This window comes from Panthera uncia, chromosome F2 (genome assembly GCF_023721935.1).
Source record: "Panthera uncia isolate 11264 chromosome F2, Puncia_PCG_1.0, whole genome shotgun sequence".
NCBI classification, from domain to species: domain Eukaryota; kingdom Metazoa; phylum Chordata; class Mammalia; order Carnivora; family Felidae; genus Panthera; species Panthera uncia.
In genome coordinates, this window is record NC_064812.1 from 47,474,181 (window position 1) to 47,490,714 (window position 16,534).

The window sequence follows — 16,534 nt, forward strand, 5'->3', positions numbered from 1 at the left end:
GGAAAAATAAAAAGAATTTGTACCAATTGGAAAAGGATAGTTCTTTGATATGAACCACTGAGTTTTGCAATTCTATGGTTACTCTTCACACATGGCTAACATTTGAAAATTGAAATGATAAATTCTGTGTTTATATTTCTGGCTATAGATCTGTAATTCAGAAAAGCCTTTATGTTTCATTGTATGAGGTTGTACTATTTTCCTGAATCTAGTGGTGTCAATAAATCAGATTATAAAATCTCTCTTAAATATATTTATTTATTAGAGAGAGCACACATGCATGTGCATGCACATGTGAGCTTGGGAGGAGCATTTAGAGAGGGTGAGAGAGAATCTTAAGCAGGTTCCATATTCAGTGCAGAACCTGATGCAGGGCTCCATCTCACGACCTTGAGATCATGACCTGAGCCAATATCAAGAGTCTGATGCTCAACCGACTGAGCCACCCAGGCGCTTCAGATTATAAAATCTCTTAAAGAATCTCTACTCTGGTCAGTTTATAGAAATAAATGCACTTTTAAAAATAGAATATTCCTATAATAAAAATTCCTAAAAATAAATTACAAATTTATAATTTATAAAAAATAAAAATTCTTAACAATTTTATTAATTAATAATTTCAGTTTAATAAAAACAGCTTTGTCTATTCTATCAGTGTTAAAAATAAGGGCAGATATTTATTCACCTGGGTATGTCCTTCCTAAACTTATACAGGCTTACTGATAAAAAAAAATTAGCATTTCTTCCACATACTATTTAAGGCTATGAAATTATAAATTTGTGTTTAATCAAGTTCTTTATCCTGAACAATTTTATTTCAACTCATTATGCTTCTTAGTATATCAACTTGAAGACATTTCTAAGATCTTAAGGTAATTTAAAACTTTGGACTGATGTTAAGCCAAGGTATTTCATGTGTGTTCATTAGATAAGTAGATCATTTCTAATTAAGATAGAACACTGAAACATTGATTGCTAAGCTTAATTTTAAGTTTATATGCTTTTTTTAATATGCTATCAAAAAACTATATCTTTGGGTCTGCTAATGAATATGCTAATTTTTGCCACTCTGAATAGTTGAGTCTAAAGTGTGGGGATGATTGCGGGCTATATTGGACTATGAGGATGCAGGAGTGTAACATTTACAGAGGTCCATCCCTCAGTTTTCTCTAAAATAGAAGTTCCTTGGTTAAAAGTTGTAATGGCTCTTTTGGAATCTGGAATTTCTAGACTCTAGGTAAGAACAGTTGAAGAGAAATACGTCTATGTACATACTTCTATTTTTCAAGGAAAAGAGTAGTTTTCTCCTAATGGAGTGGTTTCTTTGGTCTCTGAATCCCATTGCACTCCCTAGGCTTACTGAGGTTCCAAAGAGCTTTTGTGGATTATAATCATTAATATTTAGTGTATTGGAAGTTAAAACAAAAACTTTAAAATGCATACTTACTTATCAATTAATTTGAAGATAACAACAATGAATACATTGTATATTAATAACATCTTAGTAACATTAGAAAATTAATTCTGACCTTGTGGAGCCCCTAGGATTGATCTGAAAGTTAAGTGTCAGTTTGTTCCAGAATATGAAAGAGCATAATAATAGACAAAATTTGGAAATGAATTTTATTTATCTTGCATTAATACTTGAATTTGAAAAGCTCTGATATATTTTAAACTCTTAGCAAATTGTGCCCAGTTTGGGGGGACTTGTTTACTTGGTTACTTTTTATTGCTATCACTTGTGATATGAAGGATTATTCTTATTTTTTTCTGTCTAATATGCCCAGATAATAAAGTTTTTTGCTTCACTGGAATAACCTTTCATGGTTTTTATTGATTTTCTAATATCCTTAATTATTTAAGAAAACAAAGTCATCACACTTAGGAAAGAATTAAGTTGCCTTATAATCATGTTCATTTTCATCTTTAATTTTCAAATGTTTTCTTGTCACTTTGAAAGGAGTCACACTTTGAAATGTGACTGAAATCTGTTATCAGTCACAACTTCAGTTACATTTTAAAATATTAATGTCATTGCATCAGCACTTCTCTAATTTGAATACAGCATCTTCTAGGTTAGTAGCTTTCAAGTGGGAATTCACAATATTTACTCATGGAGTTTTGCTAATATACAGCTATGTAAGACCTACTCCAGCCTCTCTCTGCTTGATGCCCTTGCTGTATTCTTGGTCTATTCTTACTATATGCTCAGGATAATTGTGATATAATATGTCAAGATTATTATTTTTATATCAAGATATTTTCCTGTAAAGATTACTTACATCCATGTTTATAAATTGGTAGAGGATTTACTGCCTTCTTTGAAAATAGGATTATATTAATTATTATTTGGTCCAATACTTCTTTTGAAGATCGACTTTATTATTTTGTTTTGCCTGCCACAAAAACAACCAAATTTCCTTGTCAGTTGCATCATCCTCATTATGAACTCTCATTAGATCTTTCACTTTTGAAAATGATCAGTTATAAGTTAGCCACAGCTGTTTTAAGTCTTTTGTCATTAATGGACAGGTTTTTGTTGTTGTTGCTGTTGTTGTTGTTGTTGTTGTTGTTGTATTGTTTTACTATTATGTTTCCCTGAAAGCTCTCCAAGCAACAGGTCAAGAGCCTTTGTCTTCCACAAAGGACTGAAAGCCCTTCTTTAAAAAGGACATTGTCAGGTAATTTTGGATACAGGTTTCTGATGGCATCACTTAAACAAATTTTGATACAAAGCCAGTGGAACTGAATCAGGATTTCTAGAATTTTAGTCATGAAGCACTTTGGTTCATGAGATTCTAAACAAAAAGTGCAATGAAAAAGAATGATAGAAGACTGAATTCACTAGTGAGAGATGGTTCTGATTCTTTTATTTGGAATATTGTCGATGTTTTAATGTTCTATTTTCTGGGTATATAAGGAAGCCCTCTACTTTTGTAAGGTGAAATGAAATGTTTGTGAATGATCTTACTCCTCCTACCTGAGCCCTCCAAAATTTGGGACCTCTTATATAATATTCTTATTTCCATAGCACTATAGCTTTTGGAATAGGTCCAATGACAATCTATCCTTTTTAGGGGGACATTATTGGAAACATTGCTTATGCAACCAAGGCCTTGCCTGGATTGTCATATTTAAGATTGGTGCTCATTTATTTAGGTATAAGTAGACACTACTGAAGAACTAAGATTGACTTTATGGAACCAGTGTTTACAGACCCCTTTTGGGAAAATAGGCATCAGGCTTACAGGTTGTTTTCCACTTTTACAGATGATTAAGACGATTACTTCCTGGCAGGCCCAGGAAACTGGATACTTTTGAGAATTTGAGAAAAGAGAGATGCACCCAAATAGTTTTTGGCTTCGCTTTCCACCTCAAGAGGCTTTAAAAGGTCCAATCTGAGATTTCGTATGAAAACTTTTACGGGGAAAAAGAAAAAGGAAAGAAAAAAGAAGAGAAAAACCCTGAAGAATGCACATGCGGCAAATTAATACTCTCACTGCCCCTATGTAAATAATCAGTCCTCATTAGATTTATGAGACTTAAAGATTTCTTTCAGATTATTTTTGATCAAGGGAAGGGAGATTATAGACAAAAAATTGTTTCGGCAAAGCACTATTCATCCTGTATAACATGCTCTTCCAGATTTATTCTAGCCTTGTTTATCATCTTTGGGCTACTTTGCAACTCTGTAAGTTGCAGATAACCAATGATATGTAAATTCTGTTCTGTCAGTTAATGATTTTAATTAACTTCTTTCCAATGTGGTAAACACAGTTTGCAATTTGTCTCAACATTCTCTTACTCCACAAAAATTTGCACTATTTTGACTTTTCCTTTCAATCAGTAATAACATGTCCTTGGTTTCCTCATAACATATGCATAAAGTAAATTCTTTAACACGTGTTTATTTTTATACCTGAATAAGTCATATTTTTTTTTCTGAAAATTATCTTTTGACGCCTTTTTTCAATGATACTGATAATTAGTTGAAAATCAGTGACTGAAGAGAGTATAGTGCTTGCATTAACTACTATATGGATTATAATACTATCAATAATGTAAAAGCATTTCCTTTCTAATGTGATAAGTACTTAAAATTGTTATAAAATATGTACCTATTAATTAACAAAGAGAAAAAACTATGTAATTATTATTTCTTGCCATATGAAGGCCATTTTCACCTGCTTAGAATGATAAACAAAGTTGCCTCAAGTTCAGGCCAGTAAAGCTACAAGCTAAGGGTTAAAAATACATAAACAAACAAACATAAAAACCTTGGGGCTGAACTAGTGTTTTGGTAGTTTGTTAGATCTTTTTTTTTTTTTCATAGTCCTATTAAACTTGGGTATACATATTATTTTGGATTTTCATTCCCTATTGTTATTTTGGTTGTTTTTGCACACTGAAAACCCATTGATGTGACAAGCCAAATAATGCTTCATCTATTCCAGAGTCTTATTATATAAGATATGCAGAAGAACAAAATTTGCACCCCAAAATATATCTCTTTGGCCTGTGGATTAGTTTAGATTGATTATTCTTAGAAGCAAAACACTCATGAAGAAATTTGACCAAAGCCTCCCATCTCTCCAACTGCCTAAAAGAATTTAGATAAAGCACCTGTTCCAGAAAGAGAGCTATCACCATAGAGAACTATCCTACAATATAAATGATGTATGGGAGACAGAGAGGAACCTTGCAAGCCCTGTTTTATGAAAGTCCTCTCTATGTCCCATATTTCTGGATGGCCCAGTAAACATTCATTTACCAAGTATTTATTCCTTGCATTCTTTTTGTGAATTGCCTCCCTGCTTTTTGAAGCCCTAGACAGACCCCTATGCACTTTTCCTTAGTCCAGAATGACATATATACCTAATTTTTCCTGTATTTGGAATCTGTCATGTTTACATAGATTCCCTATATGTATGTAATTAAATTTGATTTTCTCCTGTTAATTTGTCTCATGTCAATTTAATTCTTTGACCAGCCAGAAGAATCTTGAAGGGCACATAATTTTTTTCTTTCTCAACAGAAAAAAGAATTAATTCTATATTTTTATGAAGAATGAGCAAGGAAATCAAAATTTTATTCTCGTCTGTTCTCCTTTTTTAATCATTGTAATTGGAGCATAAAGATTTAGAATCTCACTGACATGATTTATGCCACAGTTCTTAGAGGGTAAAACTGGCTAGTTTAAAACAAAAGTAGTTTAATCTTACATAATAACGTTTTTTTTTAACATATCTATCCCACGATTACATTAATACATGAAGTCATTACCTTTCAATGTTTTACAGCCTAACAAGCAAACCTTGTAGAAATGTCTTCCTAGTCAGTGTTTGCCCACTAGAATGCCTTTTGGTTTTTAAGACCCAAACATTATAGAAAAAAATATGTTTAACATTTTTTCTTTGCATCCTGACAAGAGTTTGATATTCATAAATAAAATTTGGTCAAGGGTTTTGTGATGACATGGCATGCCATTTTATTTTATTTTAAGAAAAATCTCTTTAATGTTTATTTGAGAGAGGCAGAGTGTGAGCAGGGGAGGGGTAGAGAGAGAGAGAGAAAGACACAGAATCTGAAGAGGCTCCAGGCTTTGGGCTGTCAGCACAGAGCCTGACGCAGGGCTCGAACTCACAAACTGTGAGATCATGACCTGAAGTCAGACGCTTAACCAACTGAGCCACCCAGGCACCCGATGGCATGCTGTTTTAAATAATGGGATGTAGGTTGGTGGTTGACATTTTGGCATCAAATGTCTGGTTTTTTGGAATGGATCACTGACACCAAGTGGGAGATATCTGTTAACTAAGTGTTATGTTTGGAACAGTTCTACAGTTTTTAGGTAGAAATTGCCTTGAAGAAATATAAAGTGGGATTTTCTGATAATTTCCAAGTATTATTAAGTCAGTAAAGCTGTCATATTATATAAATTTAAGAAACTAACTTTTTCAGAGATAATGACAGAAAACAGTTTTAAAATTGTACTACTACTAAGTTTGATATTATTATTGTTATTGGTAATTATTATAGATTCAAAGGTTTACCATGAGTTTTCCATATCTTTTAATTCAATTAGGATGTAAAAATCATAGCACTAAGTTATTAGATAAGTCAGATGTTCCTGTAATTAAATAGTGAATTGAATTTTGAGGGAAAAAAATGGCAAAAGCCTCTGAGTATCCTGCATTTTAGAATTAGTAACATAAGATCAAAGCAGAAGTCCACGGCAATGCTCACTGTGTGTGGTAAACACAGTACAGATAAACTTATTTATGGATCCACTGGGAACCCATCATAAAATGATGATCACTTAAAAGTAGAATGATTAAATAAATCTCTGTTCCCTTTGGCAATGATTTCTACTAATAGCAGTTCACCCATGTGGCAATTTCCTGATTCAGCATTTATGCATAAATAAACCCTGAGACTCTTGTAGCAGTAATAATTTTTTTCTCTCTTATTTTTAAATTCTTTTGAGGCTATCTTTTTTCAAACTTCTTTGGCCACTGCCATTTTTCTCCTTAATTAATTTCACCAGGATTTTAATATGCATTTTCTAACATGAAATGACAGCTACTTTCTAATAAGGTGAACATGAACAAGGAGCGTAGCTCCATTTTAAAAAAAAAGAACAAGGAATTGATTTGAATAAGTTGAAATATATCTCATTAAAATAGACAAAATTTTACTGCTAAACTCAGAACAGGTGAGATAGTTATCAGAAGGCATGCATTGCTTTTAGCACTTTATGATTAAATTTAGAGAAGTTTCAGAAGAAAGTAAAGTATTTTACAGTTTGGAAAGAAGAAAAGGGAAAGATGAATGTAAGTTAAAGATTTTCAGTAGAAGAGTTTAGGGATATAAAAAGGGCTGGTGAATTTTTCATCATGTTGCTTAAGAGATAGGCCCATCTTTATAGTTTTAGGCAATAAGTTGGTGCATAATAGGAAATAACTTAAATTTAAGAATTAATTTAACTAGAGTCCCCAAGAGTGTATGTTATTAAGAGACCCTCTCAGATTAATATGATCCATTTATTGTCTTCCATTTTATATTTCAAATTTGTTTGTTTTAGTTCATGCCAGGGTGTATGACTATGGTCTATTTCTTAAACTATGCTTATTTCCTTCTATTTATGCCTATAAGTATAAATAACAATGATTTAAAATTTTTTTTTCTGATAAATTTTTAAAAATTTTTCTCATGGTCTTAGTTTTTTTCTCCTACTTCTCAACTGGACTTCTGTGAACAAGAATAAATCTTTACAGGGGTGCCTGTCTGGCTCAGTTGGTGGAGCGTGCGACTTCATCTCGGGGTCGAGAGTTCAAGCCCCACACTGGGCGTGGGACCTACTTAAACAAAAAAAAAAATAATAAGTTTTTACAAAAATACATGAACAAACAACTCAGCAAAGGTACGTAACACAATCCAAAACATGTGTCATACTTTAGCAGCACAACTATGCTGATTATATGCAGATTATAAAGGCATGTTAACAGCTTGTTGAAAGATCAAGATGATATATGTATGTAAGTCTCAGTGTTTGATATATATGAAAACAAATGCCAATATAACCATGAACAGTATTTATGTAGCTTTACTTAGTCATTTGTTGAATTGATTAGCTAAGCAGAAGACCATATAATGAATATTTAACTATTATTTTTCATTCTTTCCTCTTTAGGTCTACTGGAGGTCCCAGCAAGGTATTGAAACAGTCATGGCTGTATTACTTTGAAACTGTGCCTGCATTCTTGTGTTTAACTTTTTTCTTTAAATAGTTTAGGACATTTCTCAGCATTGTAAAATGTCATCCAACATATCTACGAAGTGCGACAGACATCTGTGATTTCTCATGTTCTTCATACGTGTTAAGTCCATATTTCCTACTTGGAGAAAGTGGCTCTTTGTGAAGCACTGGGATATTATAACATTACTGTTACATTATTTAAAATGATTCATTACTTCTTCTTTGTTCATGAGGGAACTGAAAACTTCAGTAATTACACAAGTATACTACTGATATGTTATCCTAGACCTGCATGTAAATAGCAGTCTGTTAATTTCACAAGGTGCTGAGGGGTATCCAGTTACTAGTTGCTCATAAAGACATTAAAGTTAGGTGAACTCAGTTGCATGTAACAGCCTCCCCATGGCCTCATTTGGTTCTGATGTGGTATAGTGAAATGCATTCATCTAATTTCATTTAAAATATATTAGTAAAAGTGGAGAGAAAATAAAGAAAATGGAATGTAGACTTTAAGTGGTCTACTCAAGAACTTAACATTCTTACTCTAGTAGAGTACATGCATGTTTAGTGTGAAATGATAGGACAAAAACTAATTCTTGAATTAAATCTGAATAAGCTGAGTTATAAAATACTGTGATTCACATAGCCTTTCTGGATTCCTTCCAATAGACTGATGAATGACTGACCTATCAATTTGTACAGATATAAACTTACTCTGGGTGTGTGTGTGTGTGTGTGTGTACATTACTCTTAATTTGGCAAAGGCAAAATGTAAAATAAAATAGAGAAACTTAATAATGTGAAATACTGAAAAGCTATAATACTGGTTATGATAGTATGTTTCTGAGAAATCACTGTACCCACTAAAATAATAATCAGTTGTGTAAATCTTTGTATAGACTAAGAAAATTTTCCCAAGAATGTATTGACTGATTTTCAGAATTATAATCTGCATGGCCTCTAGGCAAAGAGTATTGAAGAGGTCCCTAAATTATAATGACCATGACTGTCCCCTGCTACCAAACCCGACAGTCATAGACAGCTTCTCTAATTTCAAGGCTGTCAAACACATTAAATGACAGCATGGTTGAATGCTTTTGCAATGATCATACCACCATCTGTTTAAATGATGACCTATGATCTTTTGGAAAAATTTAGAACTTGGACATTTAATCTGATGAAAGCAGTTTACCTATAATAGATCATTATTTGTACTTGTAACCATTTTGAGTTATATGAAAATTTCATAACTATTAGCCATGAGAAATCACTTTAACATTTACAGATGACAATATACATTATATTCACTAATGTTTTAAATTTTAACCATCAATGTGTACATACATATATACCTGTTTATATAAAGCTAATATATTTTTAATATACTCATTAAGTTATTTTTACTTAACTCTTAAAATACATTGCTTTCAAATTTAAACATTTCATGTCAAGCTGACTGTCCCAAAATTTGGCTACAAAAAGCAAACACAAGGGGCACCTTGTGGCTCAGTTGGTTAAGTGTCTGACTCTCGATTTTGGCTCAGGTCATGATCTTATGGTTCATGGGATCGAGCCCCACATCCGGTTCTATACTGACAGTGTGGAGCCTGCTTGGCTCTCTCCATGAAGAGTAAATATTTTAATACAACTAAGACTTAAATTCCAAGTCCCTATGAGTTTGTCTTACTGTTGACACATATTTGGTCTATGATTACAGTGTTCATGCGCTTGTATGCCCTCCCATTTGCGAGTGTATTACATAAGAGGATCCTGGAGGGTAGAGACTATGCTTATCTAATTAATTTTCTTCCATTCCATGCTGAAGTGCATACTTATAATCACATATTGATAATATTAATGAGAATACTATAAATCCAATGAGGGACTCAAAACAAAAGATGTGATCAGCTAAAAAGCATTCGTGACTTTGGTTTTTCCTAATATGCCTCTTTCAGTTTTCTCAGGTTATTGAGATAGGCAACCCAGTATTTTTAAAATGTAATTTTAAATCCTATTGCAATGCAGTCCTACTTTGGTTGTTTTCTCTGCTTCTGTGCCGCACACTCTACTCTTTGTGTCCAGTGTGTGTTCCTGCCACTAAATGCCACCTTGTTATGATTCAGGTTTTCTTAAACTTCAAAAATCTAGCTCTCTTTTAAAGGAAAAAAAAAAATCTCCTAGATGTGCAGAGTTGACTTAGTTATTTTATTGTGAAGTTACTTAAAAGCATGTAAGTATATACAGCTAGATTTAAATTCCTTATTTTTATAGCTCTTAGTGGAAATATAAAACCCAAAGAGGTTTACAAGTTAAATATAAACAAAAGAGGAAAACCAATAAAATAAAAATAAAATAATTAATATTATGTGGTTTTCCTAATTTTGAGTTAGAGTAGAAAGCACGAACTTTTGTTTTACATTACCTGATAACTTTCTTTTTTTAACTCCAGTATTACTAATGGAGACTGCCTGTTCATGAATGGTATTAATTCTTTCAAAACTTGCTTGCTGGTTTAGATTAAGCTAGTTTAGATTAAGAGTTAAGTTCATAATTAATGAGATATAATTCAATACTTGTCTTTTGTAATTTTGAAAGTAAAGTTACCTTTCTGTATTACTCAGATGTTCATTTAACGTTTTTTTATTTATTTTTGGGACAGAGAGAGACAGAGCATGAACGGGGGAGGGGCAGAGAGAGAGGGAGACACAGAATCGGAAACAGGCTTCAGGCTCCGAGCCATCAGCCCAGAGCCTGACGCGGGGCTCGAACTCAGGGACCGCGAGATCGTGACCTGGCTGAAGTCGGACGCTTAACCGACTGCGCCACCCAGGCGCCCCACTCAGATGTTCATTTAAAATCTAATCTAATACAACTAAATTGGAATCTACAGTAATTGAGGGGCATTTAAAATCTAGATTCATTTAAAATCTAATCTAATACAACTAAATTGGAATCTAGAACAGTAATTGAGGGGCACCTGAATGGCTCAGTCGGCTGGACGTCTGACTTTGGCTCAGATCATGATCTCACAATTTGTGAGTTCGAGCCCTGGGTTGGGCTCTGCACTGACAGCTCAGAGCCTGCTTGGGATTGTCTCTCTCCCTCTCTCTGCCCCTGTCCCGCTCTCTCACACGCACTCTCTCTCTCCCTCTCAAAATAAATAAAGTAAAACTTAAATTAAAAAAAAAAAAGAAAATAGAACATAAATTGATTTCTTTGCGTATACTTACTACAGAATACTTACTATTAGTGTACTCTTTCAGATAAGCACATTGAAAGATATACTCTTAGAAATACTTATGGAACAGTTTCTCTTGGGTTTGGCATACTGTTAGTGGCATAACTGACTTGCAACGTGTTGACTCAGTTTTGCCACTACTTTTCTTTAATAGAATCCTTTTGAAGCTTTGGTTCATACAGAAGAAAGTGATACCCTTTTAACCTTGTGTGATATGACTGATGATAAGCACATATATAAATACAGGCACTGTATCATATGGTGGTATTGGGTTATAGCAGTGGTGATTCAGGAGATCCAGCTTCTACCAACACGAATTTTTGTAATTTACCATCAAGTTAAATGTTCAAAATGAATCATATCTGTATCTATATACCTATATCTTGAGATACCTGTGATTGTGTTCAGAAACGCAGTTTGGGAAACATTGTAATACTAGAACAGATTCCAAAACAATCCTGCCTCTGTTACAACGTAAGAGCACTTATGCAGTTCACATAACTTCTTTCTGCTTAAGTTTCCTCATTTATTAAATGAGGATTTGGACTTGAAGCTCTTATTCAGCACTAAAATGTTATGATTCTATGCACATCACTCAAAATCAATAAGCTGTTACAGATATGAAGGAGGTGAAAACAAATAATTCCTGTGAAAACAAATAAACATTAATTTAGAATGTTTTAATACAATACAAATGAAATTCATTTTATTGTATTGCTCCATATTAATGTACAATTTGAAGTATATATTTATAAGTCATTAAAATATGAAATATTAAAATAAATTTTCTAAATTTATCTTTCAAGTAGCAGAATCCCTTTGCTGTGATGTCAAGATTATATTTACAAGTAACACACAAAAGTACTCTATAGGTATCTTAAAATGTTGCATTTATTATGCATTTATTATTATTGTCAACATGGACATTCCTTTCTTTCATTTGCACAATACTCTATTAAAAACAAGATTAATAATACCTCTTCTACTTACAAAGATGCCAACCACATGTTTTGTAAGTTGAAAATCCTTATGCAAATGTAACAAGATACAGTTCTTATCATCATCACTGTTGGATAGATACTTATACATTTTAATTTGAGCCAATCCTGTTACATTCCACCCATTAGAGGGCAGTAACATCACATTCTCACTGTTAATACATTAGAGAGGCAGCATAGGATACACGTTCCCTACCAACTGGGCCTGAAGTCTTCTGAAATGTCATGGTAAGCAGGTTATTTAATAATTGTAAGACATTTTCCTTAAGAGCATCATTATACCTGGTGATGAAGTATATAGGTCAGATTACAAAAAGACGACTTAACCTCCAGTACATTTATATTCTATGTGGAAAATCTAAGCTTCTAATTTGCAAGAGTGGAAAGAGACCCATTTTCCTCTTCTGCCATGAGTTTAGGACTCTGTCTACTCTGCTTTTAGAGCTAGAGAATTGAGCCATTAACAGTTGTTTTCTTCCCCGGTTATCTCTTAATGGCAACCACCTTTTGTTTTTTAGAAAAAGGTATTTTGTTGTTTGTTTTCTCCAATATTTCAAGACTTTGTAATTTCACAGCTTTTTCATTGTGTTCTTATCCTGGAAGCAATTCTAAAAACTCTGATTTTAGTAATGAGAAACCATAGGAAAATCTTTGATACTTACTTCTATAATCAAGTTATCTTATTTTTTAACATATTTATTGGCAATGGTCTGAAGAAGGGGGATGAGAGAATGTAAAGGAAATTTCACTAGATAGAGTTGATTAGTAGTTCTCAAAGACCTACAGTTCACCTGGCCATTTGTATTTCTTCTTTCCTTTGTTCCTGACTTCCTTCCTTCCTTCACTTATTTATTCAACAAATTTCTACAAAACACCTATTAGGTGTAAAACAGTAATAGATGAGGAATTATAAAAGTAAAAGAGCATTGAAAGTCCTTAACAAAGTAGGAGGGGAACTACTGCATATACACATGCAGATGTGTTATAGTGTTCATATATATTCATATATACATTTAATATGTATAGTATATTAAAGTATACTTAACTCACAAGTGTTAAAAGAGTTCGGAAGATTTTATGAGAGTATAAAATCAAAATATATTACTTCCAAATTAAGGCAACTCGGATTATTTTCATAAAAAGAGTAGAAAAAGAGGCTTTTTTTTCCTTAAGAATGTATTAGAGGGGCGCCTGGATGTGCTGACTCTTGATTAAGCATCTAACTCTTGGTTTTGGCTCAGGTCATAATCTCATGGCTTTGTGAGTTTGAGCCCTGCATTGGGCTCTGCAATGGCAGCACAGAGCCTTCTTGGGATTCTCTCTCTCTCTCTTTCTCTCTCGGCATATTTGAAGAAAGAGAAACTCATCAAAGAAATTTTTTGTAAGTAAATTTGAAGAGAAAGTCAAAGATACCTTTATAGTTTTGGTTTGATCCATCATGACTAGACAAACTATATTAACCACAACAACAAAATGACAAAGCTTAGGTGTTATGCAAAGAAGTTCTAAGCTAGGTACAGTTATAAGATTTGAAAAATTGGTTAAAGAATGTATAATAGTAATGGCTTGTATTCAGTAGAGTTTTAATAAATGAATGAATGATAGGACATCCCAGGCTAAACCACTTGGGGAGATTTCCATATTTCAAAATCTATTAAATAACTAGAAAGAACCACATGTTACTGTTTTCGGAAGTTTTCAATGGACTGATTTAACACAGATTCTTCCATTAATAAGTGCAATTCTAAGAAGGAAAAAAAAAGGCCTTTAGACAGCTGAGAAACCTTCTTGACTCTAAGATGTGAGGGTGGGGAGAGGGTTGTTTTGTTTTCAATTTATTTTTTTAAAGCCTTGGTTACTTTCTTTAACTATTATTTAGGTTCTTATGGCCTAGATTCAAACCTTACTATTAATAAAAAGTTTTGGAGAGCAAAGTGATCCTATAATGAGGCTTCACTATTCTAGGAAGAATAAATTGTATTAATAAATGATGGGATCATCAGATAAAAAAAAGTATTTGCCATGTCCCCATCTCATGGGTAGTCATCGCCCATATGAGGCAACAGGGATTTTGTGTTACATTATGGCCACATTGCCCACTGCTCTCTGCTCTGATTCACACAGAAAAAGAATGCTTTACATTGAAGTTCCACATAAAACAAGCATGACAAGGCATACATTGGAGTTTGCTTTTATATCTTAGAACTATTTTGCTCTCAGACTAAATAGCTAGCTTAGGATATGACAGATTTAGAGATGGGCTAGTCTTTGAGTGGGTGTAGGAAGTGAGGTGTAATAAGTAAATTAAATCAACTGGCAGGTGTTGATCCACAGTGCTCTTTCAAATAAAAATTTATCTCAGGATTTAGGAAGAACTTACTGAAGGAATGGCCAATTTAGTTTTTCCACCAGTGTGTTTTACTGTTTCTCACTAATGGCCTCACTATTATTTAAGGAAACAAGGGCAAGGTCCTAGGCTCTAAAATTTCTTTCACTAGAGCCAGTGGAGCAAGAAAAAAATCCTTTGTTTGTTTGTTTTTTTTAAATTTTTTTTTCTCTTTATAGGGTTGCTCTTCTCTTCCTTTAGCACTTAAAAGAAAAGTGGCTCCATTTTGTATCCTGGTTCACATGCCTGTGGATTATAGCATCAAATAAATACATTTTAAAAACATACAAATATGAAGTTACAATGGCAGGCACCCGAGTGTCTACATTTGGTTGCTTTAAACCAAGCTTTACAAGTTACATTTTCCAGACCCCCCCAAAAAATGCCAATCAAGATTATTTTTTGTTGCTTTTGATAGAAAATTCTTCAAAGGCTGTTGATAATTGCAAAAATGTTCAATGGAAATTTCATCAAGTTTGTTCAAGATAAATACTTGTATCATTGTATCTTTGTCAGCTTTGAAATCTTTTCTGTTAGTTTCCCAGAGGAAAAATTATAATTTTCATACACATAATGAGATTCATTTTTACCCAGATAATGGGAAAACCAATTGTCTGGTAAACGTTTCCTAGAATCCAGCAGAGAATTGTTTATTTTTAAAAGAAGTCATAAAAATGACCTTCAAGGCACTTAGGTTAGAAAGGTTTTGAGAATGAAAGGTATTCTAAGGAATTATGCTAAACTTATGGAAAGTCACATTTATGAGCAAGAAAAAAGGATCCCTGTATAAATCTCTATGAATGTAGTGGACAGAATGTCGAGGAAGTAAACCATATTTCATGTTTCAACATTATCTCATGATTGACAAAATCTTTCTCCAGCTCTAATTAGTGAGGTTAACCTTTTTTTTGAAAGAGAGAGAGAAAGAGGAAGAGTGTGTGAGTCAGGAAGAGGGGCAGAGGGAAGCAGAAAGAGAATCTTAAGCAAGTGGGGTTTGACCCCACAACCTGAGCCAAAATCAAGAATTGGATGCTCAACCAACTGAGCCTCCCAGGTGCTGCACTGAGGCTAATCTTTTTTTTTTTTTTTTTCATTTTTTTATTTTTGAGAGACAGAGAGACACAGAGCACAAGCAGGGGAGGAGCAGAGAGGGAAACACAGAATCCAAAGCAGGCTCCAGGCTCCAAGCTATCAGCACAGAGCCCTATGTGGGGCTCGAACTCACAGACCGCGAGATCATGACCTGAGATGAAGTCGGCCGCTTAACCAACTGAGCCACCTAGGCACCCCTGAGGTTAATCTTGAACTATGTGTGCCTCACTAGATCCATCTCTTGCCATTTACCCAACCTATTATTATATTGTTATTTTTCTAAATAGTTCTGTTTCTGCATAAAGAGTTTCCTCTATGTTTTCTTTTTTTTCTCCACTTGGTAAACTTTTATTCCAATGTGATGATTCAACTCAAATGGCTCCTCCTTTGGTAGGCATCAGCCAACATGCCCAGGAAGGCTTGGCTGGAATTTCCTCCTGGATCTTTTGCTATTCTGTTTATATCTCTAATGCAGCAGTTATTTCCTTGTATTATAATTTATTTACCTATTTGCATGCCCCTCCACTGTCTTTAGTATGTGATACTCCTTCATAATTTTTTTATGTTTATTTTTGAGAGAGAGAGAGAGAGAGAGACAGCATGCATATGAGCAGGGGAGGGGCCGAGAGAGGACAGAGGGTCCCAAGCAGGCTCTGCACTGACAGCAAAGAGCCCAGTGCGGGACTTGAACTCACAAACAGTGGGATTGTGACCTAAGTGAAATCAGACACTTAACCAGCTGAGCCACCCATGCGCCCCTGTGATACTCCTTCAGACCAACAAAATACCGTATTCATTTCAATATCACTGGCACCAGATATGGTGCTTGGCAGTTCTAAACGGCCTTTAGAAATGCCTTAGACTAAATTGATGCGTGACTAACAAGGAAACACTACTCACATACTTTTAAACTAGAGGAACACATATAAAATCAAAAGTGAAAGACAGGAAAGGAGAGGTGAATATTATCTGGGACAAGAAAAACAGTATTAAGATTAAAGTTTCATTAATTCTTTAAAGAGTTTAAATCCTTTTTATAGCAAAACCATGTTCCTATCTGT

The 16,534-nt window shown here is 33.8% G+C and overlaps 1 long non-coding RNA gene across 2 annotated transcripts in view; it reads right to left on the minus strand.

Annotated features, from left to right (window-relative positions):
* LOC125924566 (uncharacterized) overlaps window positions 1-16,534 on the minus strand; it is an 80,334-nt gene that overhangs the window by 40,096 nt on the left and 23,704 nt on the right. The gene's annotated exons all lie outside the window — the stretch shown is intronic.